Source organism: Sesamum indicum, linkage group LG7 (genome assembly GCF_026168435.1).
Source record: "Sesamum indicum cultivar Baizhima isolate 11 linkage group LG7, ASM2616843v1, whole genome shotgun sequence".
Lineage (NCBI taxonomy): Eukaryota > Viridiplantae > Streptophyta > Magnoliopsida > Lamiales > Pedaliaceae > Sesamum > Sesamum indicum.
In genome coordinates this window covers 4,434,457-4,449,331 of record NC_142663.1, presented here as the reverse complement: position 1 = coordinate 4,449,331, position 14,875 = coordinate 4,434,457, and the positions used below count along the sequence as shown (strand labels likewise).

Below are 14,875 nucleotides of genomic sequence, written 5' to 3'. Positions count from 1 at the left end.
ATTGTAATTGTCCTATACTATTATAAAGATTGTATTACATACAATCATGGACCTTGGTCTCTACAATTGGACTCCCACCAACGCTCTTCATCTTTATCATTTTTTTCACCAATTTATATTTTACAATAAAATAAAATCCTCATAATCTATTCTCGTTACAACTTAATTTTTAATAAACTCTAATCATAAGTCAGGGGAAGTACATAGAAGTCAGGGGAAGTACATAGAAGGCAGAAAGACGTCTTATTATGACAAGGCAATAGACAAGGAGTGAATTAAAAAGACATACAGACTTCATCAAATGCAGAACAATAAATAAATAAACCAATCACATGGGTTTAAGGACTTCATGTCATCCTTGTTCATCAAATAACAAACACATATGATATATGTTACATAATATCTTACACTAAAGCATATATCGAATATATGCAGACATCCAATTTCATACATGCATCACAGGTTATTTTAAAATTAAAACTAACAATTAATTTTAAAGTTAGAATTTGAAAATAATTTTTTAGAAACGTATTTGGACATTTCAAATAGAGTTTTAATTTATAAATAATAGGACAAAATGCATAAAACCTCCCTGTGTTTTAAAAAGTATGCAAAAAATACTCCCATATTTTTAGAATAAGCTAAAAACCCCCTCTTGTTTTGTTTTAGTCAGCAAAAAATCCCCATTCTGTTAGCAACTAACGGGAAGTGGAGGAGACGCGCGTCTGCTGCGTTTGGTAGTATTTTTCTGCAGTTTAGGCTCATATTTAATGACACTTTGAACTATAAATACCCCTCTATGGGTCTATATAATATATAAAGAGCTTTTTGACTTGTTTTCTGTCTTCTTTTTGTCATTTCTCACCCTAAAAAATAAGTATTAAATTTTGTCATATTAAATTTAAATTAAAATATTAAATTATATTTAATTTATTTAATATTAAATATTGAATTAAATTATATTTAATTCAAATAATTTTATAATTATTAATTATTAAATCAAAAACTATTTTTAATTAATTAAAATATATATATAATTACAATAATTATTATTAATTAGCTAAAATATTTAATTATTATAATTATTTAAAATATTCTTAATTAACTAAAATATATTTTAATTAATATAATTAAAATTAATTAAAAAAAAAAAGAAAAACTGCGATTTCGCCCCTTTTTTTGCTGGAAACTTGTTTCTAAGTTTCTGGCATCGTCCGGACGAATTTTCAACATCCAATGGTACCATTCGAATCCTCTTTTCAATACGAATATTTCTATGCCTTCAATTTGAGTTTTCGTCAATCATAGAGAGTGAGATCAAGCCACGATCGCGAACATGTTTGTCGTTGATTCATCTCCGTCTGATCGAATCTCGATCTCAAACCACCACCATCAGACTCGTCTTTCAGATGATTCTAACGAGACTGGCTTCAATCAATTTGATAAAGAATTTACCGAGATATGAGGATTTTAATAAAAAGTGCTGCCGGCGACGAAATGATGGGGAAGCTGGGGGTGGGGGTCGGGGGGGCAGCGTGGGTAAGCGGATGGGGTGGGTAGTTAGTTTTTTTTTAATATATAATAATAATATATTTTAAAATTTTAAATTATTTATATATAATATAAGTTAAATAATTTGTTGAATCTAAATCTTTTATTTTTTTAAAATCTAACGGTTGAGATTAATTGATTAGATCTAACGATCAATATTTAATCAAAAAAGATCCAACGGTCATTAAAACAAAAAATAATATATATTAAGTAAGGGTATAATAGTTATTTTCTAAAAAATTAACACCGTTTGTTGGATTTAACGAAGAGGGGGCGATTAAAAGCTGAGTTTTACAAAACACATGGGAGCTTTTAGCCTATTCTCATAATAGGAGGACTTTTTTTGCAGACTGTTTAAAACACAGGGGGATTTTATACATTTTATCCTAAATATAATATAAAAATTAAAACTCCAAATATTCACCAAACCATCAAATGTAGTGATGGAGGACTCCTACCTCCATTGCGCATACCTGGGATAAAAGCCAAATTGTATCACAACTACTATATTTTTTGTTGTGGGCTCACTGTATGTGGGCACGTCTGCCCTTGTGTCACGAGTGGACTATTTTGTCTCGCAGCGGAATGTATTTTTTGTCTATGCGGTGTCTCAAGTTACGCCCAACCTTCGACCAGCCTTTGCACATCTGAAAGTTTATCGGTTGTGCCCGTATGCTCACCTATCCAAAATGTCCATGTTCGCCGAGGCTCTCAGCACGCACGTCTTAGCGTCTCTTAGCGGTCGGCCCTAGCTAGCTAGTTTGCCGTCATGCATCTCGCCCATAATCTCAGTACTCGCCAACACATTCCTCGATGGCAAGGATCATCCTCGCTCCGCCTCGGTATTACGGCGCTCCACATGCGCCCGCAACGCCTTCTCATGCCCAACGCTCACTCGGTGCATCCTCAGCGCACGCCTTTGTCGTGGCCGTCTTCTATGCCTCGCTCAAGTAGGACCGTATCATAAGTCCGAGGCTCATTCGATATGCCGACATCTTACCTTGATCGCGCACGGCATGCCCGACATGTCTTCTTATCTTTCGACGTGGCATCACAATTTGACCACAGTGCGGCATCAACTCACGACCATTCATCTTAGCCAAAGGACCTCCATGGATGGCTAGAACCTAATAGCGCATACCATGAGTTGGATTACGAGGGTTTAGAATGCTTGTCTCGATCACCCATTCGCACGAGAGATGTTGTCCCTGATATCTCGTAGCCCGAAGAGCAACCTTGCGCATCACACGAAACTTCTCGGCCGCTTTTGCGCCCAATGTAGGCCATCCTCGCCCTACGCTGCCCGTCTGATTCTCATGACTTTTAGGGACTCTAAACACTCCTTTAAGATGCTTAGAGTCGGCTCTTGAAGGCTCCCAATATGCCCCCAAGAGATGCTCATTTAGTGCCGACATTACCTACCGTCGCTGTTGTCGTGCACGGGGAGGACTGGCTGGAGCTCACCACTACATGCCCCCCCTTATAATAAGTTTAAAAATATCTTTTTTTGTTCCAAGACTAGACAATGAAATGGGCGAGGAGCGCACTTTTTTCACATCTCCTTGAACCGATGTCCAAATCACGTGTCGCTTGAACTGTTGCATAACCTACGACTTTCAAATCATAACTCTTGAGTTTCAGCCCCATCTGATCATCCATCGTTGAGGAATTGCCCGCACAATACTCTAAAACTACAATCTAGCCACTGCATTGGCAGATTCTGAACATAATCATTGTTTCCTACTCAAACGGAACAGTCTAACTCTGAAACATCTTGGAGGTGTTCCCAACACTCCAAGGATCTGTCCATTGAAATAGTTTGTCAAATTTCCAAGAATAAAGCACTCTGCTTCACACATTTCTCTCATGCTCGCTCGCAGGGTGGCGCCTAGTCATAGCCCTCATATCTCTATGCCCAAACGTTCTTGGAATGACTTTATATTTGACGGATAACATCCCCACACATCAAGGAAGTTTCCATTTGAACAGTATTGCAATCCCCAATTGGTAAAAGTCTCTGCTCGAAGGCCATTTGCATACATGCATGCCGACCGGCATCCCCTAGCCGCCCGCACGTCCTCCGCAAGTCACTATCAGTCGTCTTGCCCAAGGAGCGCCTAGTGACACCTTGCCAGGTGGCCAACGTCATGTACTGTCATATCGTTTTTTCTCAATTTTGTCTATTCTTCTCGAAATGACAAATATAAAATATGATTTAATATTTATATTATGCCCAGAATTTAAATTTCAACAACTATACTTTTTTAATATATAAAATAATAATAATAATAAATGCTATTAAAATAAAATAAAATACATAAGTCAACTAGCCAAGTACAGCAATCTTGCTTTGATACCATTTGAAGGAATCAATACAAGCCCAAGACATAAAATGATAAACATAAATCAATAAATAAAATATTAAATGGGATCTTATCCCACATCAACCAAGCTATTTGCGGACAGTTAATGCAAGTAAAAGGATAAATACCTAAGAGTAGTGGACTTGGGCTTGTACTATAAATACAATTTAATCAAACGACCAACTTGCTTCAGATTAAGTGAGTCAATTAATCACTCTTGATTTACTCAGTAATCCAAGAATATCCATTGCTATGGATGATTGTCTAATAAGAGCCCATAGCACTAGACCATATTCACTACACTATATTAGCCTAGATATCCAGGTTAACACCAAATACTAGGTTGTTCTAAGCTTTTATCCAGCCCGTGGCATCTTGGGCTGGCCTGGTATTATTGCACATGAAAATTGGCTCAAAATGATCACCACCAAATGGTGGTGATTACACTCAAGATGGGCCCACCACAATTAGGATTGTGGTTGGCTTTCCATAATTGTCCTCAACTTTGCCACCTCAACATCCCCACATAATGGCGTGTGTGGCCTTCATATTGAGTTGCATTTTGGATTTCGTACATACAGTTGGGCTGGATGCGTATATGGCCGACGCTAGCTTGGGTCGAAAAGACGACTTAATCAGTTTTCTAATTTTGGATTTTTTTCTAATTTTTTTTATCTGTTATTCTATTTTTTAAAATTAAAGAAAAATAAAAAGAAGTTCTATAAAAATTGCTAAGAGAATTAAAAAGAGAAGTACTGAATTGGTTGATGGTGAAAATTTTAATTGATGCAGTATTGAATTGATTTAAGTCTGGATTTAATGTCAATTAATATAGTACACCAATCAAAATTGAACTAATTAACTATGTCTGTAATTTAAAATTTTAGGAAAAATATTTATGCAATAATAAAAAGAGTATCGAATAATGTAGTGTAGTAAAGTCCTAAAATCTTAGTAATGTGATGTGGTCGAGGTTTTTTGCTAAAGGATAAAATCGGGATTTTACCACGACAGAATGGCAAATCAGGTGAAATGCAATTTTCGCAAAATGTGTAATTTTCAAGAGAATGGAGTCTTGTCAATGAATAGTAACCTCCATAAAAAATTAATATTTTGGTATTTATAGTAGTGTTGGAAGTTATATGGTGTGGTGGGTTGCATTTGCTGAAGGTGTGTCTCATACCTATAAAATTATATTTTTACCCTTAGAAATTAATACTTTTTACTAATATACATCATAATGCAAAAAAATTAATTTCTTATAAACAATTCCACCGTTTTAAAGTAAATGTGATTTGTTGACATTTGAAAAACTTTTGTCTTATATTGGGGTAAAATAGTAAATGATAAAATGATCACCAATCAATTACAGTATTCAATATTATTGTCCCAAACAATTTATAGCTAGTAAATACATCATTAATCATCCTAATGTATCACAAAATTAAGACGGTGTTTGGATAAGCTTTTTTTAAAACATCTTATAAATTTTTACGTCTTAGATGACTAGTTGTTGTCGCACGAGGTTTTCGCGAGTATAAAAAATTATATTACGAAATGAAAAAAAATTTAGAAAAGACACAAAATGTAGTAAGGTGATAAAAAAAAAGAAGCACGTGAAAGAAAAGAAAAAAAAAGAAATATGGGGTAAAGTAAGCAAGAAAGAAAAGTCATAATTATGAATTTATTAAAATATTAAGCATGTAAGAAAAAATATATATGGAGAATGTAAGAGAGAAAAAATTTGATTAAAATAGGGTTTATTAAAATTATGGAAGTTCGTGAGGGCGAATGAACATGAGAGAGAAAAATGAAGTAGTTGGTTGATTGAAAAAATATATATAATTTTAAAATAATTAAAAAATATTAAAATTATTATTATGGATAATTTTTGAAAAAATAAAATGAATGAAAGGGTAAAATGGGATAATAAAAAATTAGTACGATCGATGAATTTTTTTTATAATAGTATAAATATAGATATTTTTTGAGCTTATAAGATGTTGGATCTTATTTTAGAAATAAGCTTCCAAAGTGTTTGGATAAAAAAGATGTTAAAACTTATAAGATACGAAAAATTTTTATAAGATGTTAAGATGTTTGGCATAATATGGTCTTTAATTGGTAGAATGACTAAAAGAGACGTAATACCATTAAAATCAAATAAGTTGTTTTTTGTGAACATATTTTGATTTATAAATTTTTAAAATGCTTTTATAAATAGTTCCCATTAATTTAATTTCAAATAATTTAATAGATAATCTTTTTACAATAACAAAAAAATGACGAATTATTACCTAAACTTTTGATCAAAAATAATATATATACATTCATGCTAGTCGAACATTAATATAGATATATAATTGATATTTTCTTTGTTAATGCAATGATTGTTTCTAGTCGTATAATTTGATAATGTCTTGAATTTATATTTTTTAATAAATATAATATCAATAATTTTATTTTTATTTAACTATAATAATTTATTATTAAATAATGAAGTATTTTTCTTTTTCTAATGTTAGAAAAATTAAATAACAAAAGAAATTTTTTAAATTCTAGAGAGAGAGAGAGAGAGAAAGTGTGTGTGTGCACGCATGTATTTATGTGTGTGTGAGAGAGAAAGAGATAGAGACATAGAGAAAGAGTGTGGAGAGTGTGTAGGTGTGAGAGCAAGAGTGTGTAAGTGTATGAATGAGGATATTTCAATCTTATAACATATTAATTTTATATAGCTTATAAGATCTTATAAAAAAGTTAGGAACATTACCTTTTTTTAGAAGAGTTTATAAAATTCAAAACATCTTATTTAAAACTTTATAAGCTCTTTAAAAAAAATAACCAAATAAATATTTAGAGCTTATAAGCTCTCAAACATCTTATAAGATATTTTAAAGAATTTATAAGCTTAGCCAAACACCCTCTTAAGCCTAATTTAACATTTTAGGGCTTTATCCCATCACTGCAAGTAAATATGGCCCAGGAGTTCTAATCATGCCGATTATGCCACATGAGCTTTCATATGACAACTTTGCGAGTCAATTCAGTAAATTTGACAGCTTACTTGTCAAGCACCCACTAAAATGCATAGACATTGTTGAAAATTTTCAATTTCAAGTAATTGAAACAACGTTTTGAAATATTACAATCAGATTTAGAAATCAAAAGCAATTAAAGTTGCTTTGGAACAAATAACATAAAACAATTAGAAGTGCTATTACAACAAGAAAATTAAATTCGAAAACTTACAACAAGAATTGTATTGTGAAAATTCTCAATACAATTGAAGTCGTTAATTTAAACGAATCACAGAATTACTGCTTGCCTTAAAGAAAATATACGTCCAGTATCAGTAGTGCACCGGGTTCAACATAATTTCTCCCAAGATAAGACGATTACAGTTCTTTTGGTTTTTATCATTATACCGAAGAACACCTCGATCAAACACTCAGAAGCTCGTAATCAAAATTTTATATCTCGAATCTTTAAAATATATACATATATATATAGAAACCGAGAGAGGGAGGGACAAAAATCTCAAAATGAGAGTTTGTGATTGTTGTGTATTCAAAATAGTGAAATGACAAGCCTTTATATAGGCATGCCAACTTCAACAACTAAAACAACAATTAAAAAAATAATAATGAAAAATAATAGCAATAAATTCCCCCATCCAAAACCGATCAAACCTAAATTTGAAATGTCGTTGTTTCATGACATTCATTTTGCAATTTGAAACTGAAAATTCAACATTGAAATGAATGCTATTTCATTTCCAATAATGACATTTAAATGCAAATGAAATTGAAATGTTTGGCAATTGAAACGGATGTTCAATTCTATGGGTTTCCACCAAAATCCCAACAATCCCCCACAGACTCATAGATTTGAACTCAAGTTTCTGTGTTTTGCTTTCAACAATGGTACCTTCCGGTTTGAACTACTGTTTAAGTTATCTAACGTCAATTGTCAGCAGGTCAAATGGAACTGAGCCTTGAATTTGAGCCTTTAAGTGTGACAACGTTTATTAGTAACAATAAGCCACCAGCTTTGTGTTGATCTTTAGGGTTGACACTTAGGTCATTTGTCTTGATCCTGTTCATGAATGCTTTCAGGAATAACCCAATTCCTTAGTTGCGGCCAAACAACGACATTCACTAGCTGGGAGTCTCCAGGGATGCACTGCTAGCATCTCGTCTTATAAGACTTGACCCCATTCAGAGATAAACTCTAAGTATAGCAGTAGTAGCACCTTTCAGATTTCAGGGGACAGACTCTAGATATAAAGTATCAGTCTATTTTGGTGCTTTGACATACCCTTATGACTTGTTGATACCTCATTGAGCCTTCTTGTGGGATCTCCACTCAAAAGGTTGGGTTGCCGTTGTAGATACATTATTGATGGATTTTCAGTCTTATCCCCAATCTGGATTTATGTACTTGTGATAGATTCAATTCTTTCGTCAAAGGATCAGCCACATTGTCCTTTATTCTCACAAAGTTAATGCCTATTATTCTATCTGACACTAATAACATTATAGAATTCAGTATAACTTGGATGTGTGGTTTGGTCTTTTGATTGTATTTACGACTCTTCAGCTTTACTATTGTGGTTTGGCTATCACAATGTACAACAATCGGTAAAAGAGGCTGACTTACAATGGGAAGTTGTGATAACAACTAAAATAGCCATTCTGCCTCGGCACCAATCGTATCTAACGCACATATCTCGACTTCAAATGTAAACCGGGTTATCAAAGTCTCTTCTACAGACTTCCAAGAGACTGCGTTCCCACCTAAGGTAAAAACACAGCAATTACTCCTGGAGTTTTTGGCTATCCAGCTAGCATCACTATATCCCTCAAAAACAGTAGGGAATCTGCCATAATATATGGCCAGTGACACCGTGCCCTTTAGGTACCTTAGTAATTTATCCAAAGCACCCTAATGGATTTTGTCAGGACAACTAGTGTATTTAGCCAACTTAGAGACAGAAAAGGATATATCGGGTCTTGTGCCATTTGCCAGATATTGTAAGCTCCAAATAATTTGGGAATCCCTTAGGTGTGCAACCGAAACACCACTTTCATTTTTGAATAAAGCTACAGAAGGATCATATGGTGTCTTAGCAATTCTACTGTTTTGATAATAAAATTTCTCAATTATCTTCTCAATAAAATGAGATTGAGAAATGGCTATTCCGTCAGTTGACCGAGTCAACTTGATGCCAATAATCACATTAGCCTCACCCATATCCTTCATTTCAAACTTATTTTTTAAAAATGACTTAGTTTCGGTAATAATATCTAGACATAATTTTATTAACAGAATATCATCCACATACAGGCATAAAATTATTATTTTATCTCCTTTAACCTTACAGTATATACACTTATCATTCTCATTTACAGAGAAGCCAAACGTAAGAATAGTTTTATCAAACTTTTCATGTGACGCCCCAAAAATTATAATATATAATTGGGGGATCAATTGGTAAATCTTTATGAAATTTAGTTAATTGGTAAATAAATTATGTTCCATAATTGGAATATAATAAAACTTGAACGGGTTAAATTGGAGCTCGTTATAATATTTGAGAACAAATTATAAATAATTAAGAAATTAAGAAGGACGTAATGGGTATTTTGAGAAAAATTAAATTAATAAATAAAATAATAATATTATATATATGTAATGATGTATACATTAGTAAAATATATATATACATACATATATATATATAAAGGAAAGAGAAGAAAAAAAAAGGAAAGGAAAGGATTTTGGGGGTGGGCCCTCACCCACCGCCCCACCCCCCACATAAATATATATATATATGTATGTTGAATAATTGCAATGTTACCAAATTTCAATTTCCTGTTTCTGCTTCATCAACCGCGCGGAGGAGGTAAGGTTTTTAATTTTAATTTCTATTAATTTATATAATTATATTATTCAATTAGTCCATTTATTAAATGTTGATTATATTGAGTGATCTACCATTTAATCGAAATATTTTATGATTTTGGCTATTTAAAATAGTGTCGAATTAAATATTAAATCGAATATAAAAATGATATCGTTGGTTAATTAGATTATTAAATTTATTAGATTTGAATATTACTATAGCTAATTTATACAATTCCATCGGAATTGTTAACAAAAAACGCAATTATATGTATTATTGTTTAATTAAAGAGTATAATAGCGAGAAATTGATAGAAAATTTATAGAAATATTCCAAAAATTATATTTAATAAATGGTATGTTAATAAAGAGGAAAAATGAAGATTTGTATTTCGATAGAAATGAATTATTAAAGAATTATTAGAAATTGTACAAATGATAGTCAATATTATATTTAAAAGAAATTACAATATTCTCGATATATTAATTGTGTGTGGTATAACTCATTATAGGACATGGGGGTAAAGTGAAAAGACCGAACCACTACCTATTGGATAGATAAAAGCTTTGTAAGGTCGAGGTAAGTAAATAATTAGTATTATCTATATATGCTTTCTGTATTTGTGGTTTTACTGTTATATGAATTTGTGGTTCGTGCTGACATTGATTTATCTGAAGTACATGAATGATGGATGATTTGATTTGATTAACGATATTGTATACGTAGAATGAGGAAATGCGTTGAAATATTATGTTTGTTGTTTGATGTATTGTGGATGTCTGGAATGAGAATATGTTAATATATTGTTTTACGTTACTAGTTGCTTACAAGAATGGTGATATGTGGAAATGAGGGAGTGGTGAAAATTGAATATATATTGTGGCGTGAATACCCCTTGATGTGTTGAAAAGCCTATAAGGCGAAATGAAATGAAAAGAGCTTTGATGCGATATGAGAAAGAAATGAAATGAAAAGAGCTTTGATGCTATATCAAAAAGATGTGATGTGAAAAGAGCTATGATGCGAAGTGAGATTGATGAGCCGGCTGTCAAGGGGATTCACTTGAATTTATATTACAGTGAGATTGAGTTGATGGGAAAAACATAATATCACCTTCTGTAAGCAAACTAGGAAAAATGAAGTAATGATTATCTTATTATGAGATAGCTGTGTGGTGTAGTACAGCTGATTATGTTGAAATTAAATTGATTGTATTACATGCGTGTTGCCTGTTCATCTTGTTTGGGCTGTGTTTGATATGCATATATAGATTAGGCTGGTTATTTACTTACTGAGTGGCAGGCTCATCCCTCTGCTGACATTTTCTTTCAGGAATATACTTGAGGTGTCTGACTGTTGAAAAATAGGTCTACGCGGTATCCTCGAGTAAGTCGGGCCAGTATGCAGTTTTCTCCTCTTAGTCAGTTAGAGTACAACTCACATTTTGTTTGTACAGAGAGAATATAAGCGTACGGATTACTTGTGATGAAACACCTTGTGGTGTTTGATATGTATATATATATATATATAATGTTGTAGGTTGATAATACCTGCTATGACATGTTGGGATTACGTATGCAAATTGATTAGTTGATTATGTGCAAATTTATATATATGAACACAGGGATTAGTTTAAGTAAAATATTTAGGGAAGATATCGCCCTAGTAGCGTTAGGGGGGTGCTACATTTCATGCCATCGTGTGGGTGTTTGTTTAAGTCTATATAGAGACTTAACAAATTTACAGACTTTATGCTCGTTACCATGGTCTACAAACCCCTCATGTTGATCCATGTAAATCTTTTCCTCGAGTTCACCATACAAGAAGGCTGTTTTCACATCCATCTAATGAATCGGGAGATTATACACCGAAGCAAGTGCTATAAGCACCCGAATTATAGTCAATCGAGCTAATGGATAATAGGTATCGAGATAGTCTATTCCCTCCTTTTGTTTAAACCCTTTAGCCACCAATCTGACTTTAAACTTATCTATGGTCCCATCAGGTTTCAGTTTCTTTTTAAAGATCCACTTACACCCAATAGTAGTACACCAGGGAGGGAGATCGATTAGCACCCACGTTTCATTGGAAATAATGGAGTCCATCTCATTTTTGGCAACTTCTTTCCACTGCTTGGCTTCTGTAGAAGCCATAGCATCTTTGAAAGTGATCGGATCATCCTCGTTGTTGTAAGTCACAAAGTCACTTCCAAAATCCTTGACAATCTTAACTCTCTTACTCCGTCTAGGTTCATCTGACTCCTCATGAGTCTGATTAGAACTACTAGGACTAGCCCCCACATTTAACATCTTTTTCACATGTTTAGGAATAGATGTGGAGTCAAGTGAATCATCAAGCAAAACATTTGAAGGTTTTCCTATTTTTAAAGAAAATACATCTTGTAGAAATACAACATCACGAAATTTGACTATTGTGTTGACCTCAATGCCTGGAATTTTAGATTTAATAACCAGAAATCTTAGGGCATAACTTGTCTCCACATACCCAATTTATTTCGTTTGTGTTCTGGGACTAGCACTTTTGCTAGGCACCCCCACACTCGAAAGTATTTAAGGCTTGATTTTCTACCTTTCCACAACTCGAAAGGAGTACTCATATTGTGTTTCAGAGGGACTCTATTGAGAATATGGCAAGTCGTATTCAAAGCCTCTCCCCACAAATACTTTGGTAACCCGGAGGTTAGTAGGAGACTATTAATCATGTCTTTGAATGTTCTATTCTTTCGTTCAGCCATTCCATTAGACGAAGGGGAATATGGAGGAGTCTCTTCATGAACAATGCCAAAAGTTTGACGATATTCATTGAACTTACTCGACTCATACTCTCCTCTTCTATCCGACTTTAATCTTTTAAGTTTCTTACCAGTTTGGATTTTTGCATCATTTTTAAACAAAATAAATTTATCTAAGGCTTCATCCTTATTTTTTATGAGTAACACATACAGTATCTACCACAATCATCTATAAAGGTGATAAAAAATATCGTTTGTGGTCCCTGGTCAAAACTCATTGAACTCACAAATATCTGTGTGAACTAAATCAAGTATTTATGAATCTCTTTCAATTAACTGATAGGGTTTCCTAACTTGTTTAGCTTCTACATAAACTTGGCGTTTGTGATTTCGTTCAATATTTTGACTAGGAATTAAATTCAAATTCATTATTCGTTTGATTGAATTGAGATTTAAAAGACCTAACCTACTGTGCCACAGAGTAGAAGATTCCACATTCAATATAATAGAATCAGAAACATCAATTTTATTATTTTCAACTCGAACTTTGAACAAGCCATCGTTTAAATAGCCTTTACCGACAAAATTACCAAATTGTTAAATTACAACTTTATTAGATTTAAAGACTAATTCATATCCCTCCCTAACTATTACAGAACCACTAATAATTTTTCTTCTAACAGTGGGTGCATGATGAACTCTTTTTAGCGACAAAATGCGCCCTGAAGGAAATTTCAAGTCCACGCTTCCTATCCCAAGTACTTCAGTTGTACTGGAGTTCTCCATGTTTACTGTCTTTCCACTGATGGCCTGATAAGACACAAAGAGAGATTTATCAGCACAAACATACACATTCGCTCCAGTGTCAAGCAACCAACCAGTTGCTCGTGAGGTACTAGCACCGCTAAATCCTCCCACAACCATATTGACAACTGCCTACCCAGTCTTGACCTTTTTATTAGGACAAAGCTTAGCCTAGTGTCCAACCTGCCAAAGTTCCAGCATGGTTTGTTTGCTTTTGGTTTCTTATTTTTGGAAGTCTTGCCTTTATTGATGACTTTCAAGTTTGAGTTAATCTTATTCACTTTTTGTTTCCCCACTATAAGATTGGCCCTAGATTTATGTTCAACAGGCATCTTGTGGGTTTGATTTCTATGTTCTTCCTCAATGCTGATAGCAATCATAAGATCATTTAGAGACAATCTCCCTTTTTTATGCTTGAGTGTCATGCCAAAATTTTTCCAAGACTTTGGAAATTTGTCCACTATGGACATGACCAAAAACTTCTCGGGAAGCTTCATTATAGCATCAGCCACAACATGCTCAAGATTGATGATCTCATGAGTCTATTCAGCTAAAGACCGGTCCTCAATTACTTGATACCGCATAAACTTGGAAACAGAATACTTTTCAAGTCCTTGCTCTCCAATATTATATTTTCGGTCCAACTCGTCCCATAGAGACTTAGCAGTGTAAGAATCAGAACAATAGGCATCAAAGACCATATTTGACAAGGCTGACAAAATCGCTCCTCTGTCTATGTGATCCCTTTCTGCCCATTGAGCTATCTTAGCAGTTCTGGGATCTGTATCGTAAGTTCGGGTCTGATCACCTGAATCACTGACAAGAGTCCTTTCATCGTCAGTCAAATTTTCATTCGTTGTTGCCAGCGTTTGAAAAACTGGCAAGAAAACTTGTTCGACAAACCGGTCAAGTTGACCTTGGGTGTGATCGGAATTGCAATAGAAATCAGCTCGGCCATCTTTTGTATTTTAGGAAACTAGTAGCAGCGTTTCAAATAACGAGTATGGAAATAGCGTTTTTCCAAAATAATTCCAACAACAAAATCTGATTTTTCAAAAACCTGTATATTTTCTTCGAGATTGTTGGAAAATTTCAGTTCCAAGTAATTCAAACAACATTTTGAAATATTACAATCGAATTTAGAAATCAAAAGCAATTAAAGCCATGTTGGAACAAATAACGTAAAGCAATTAGAAATGTTATTTATGACAACAAAGTTAAATTCAAAAACTTACAACGAGAATTGTACCGTAACAATTCTCAGTCCAATTGAAATTGTTAATTTAACCGAATCACAGAATTACTACTTGCCTTGAAGAAAATATACGTCCCGTGTCAATAGTGCATCGGGTTCAACGTAATTTCTCCCAGGATAAGACGGTTATAGTCTTTCGATTTCAGTACTATACCAAAGAACACCTCGATTAAATACTCAGAAGCTCGTAATCAAAATTTTATAGCTCAAGTCTTAAAAAAAAAAAAAGAACTATAGAAGCCGAG

General features: G+C 33.5%; 1 long non-coding RNA gene across 1 annotated transcript; it reads left to right on the top strand.

Moving 5' to 3' along the window:
- The first annotated feature begins 9,772 nt into the window (after window positions 1–9,772).
- Window positions 9,773–11,424, top strand: LOC148787485 (uncharacterized). The gene is made up of 3 exons (XR_016066489.1): window positions 9,773–9,819; window positions 10,331–10,398; window positions 11,152–11,424. It is a non-coding gene; the product is annotated as an uncharacterized LOC148787485 (long non-coding RNA).
- Window positions 11,425–14,875: the final 3,451 nt, after the last annotated feature.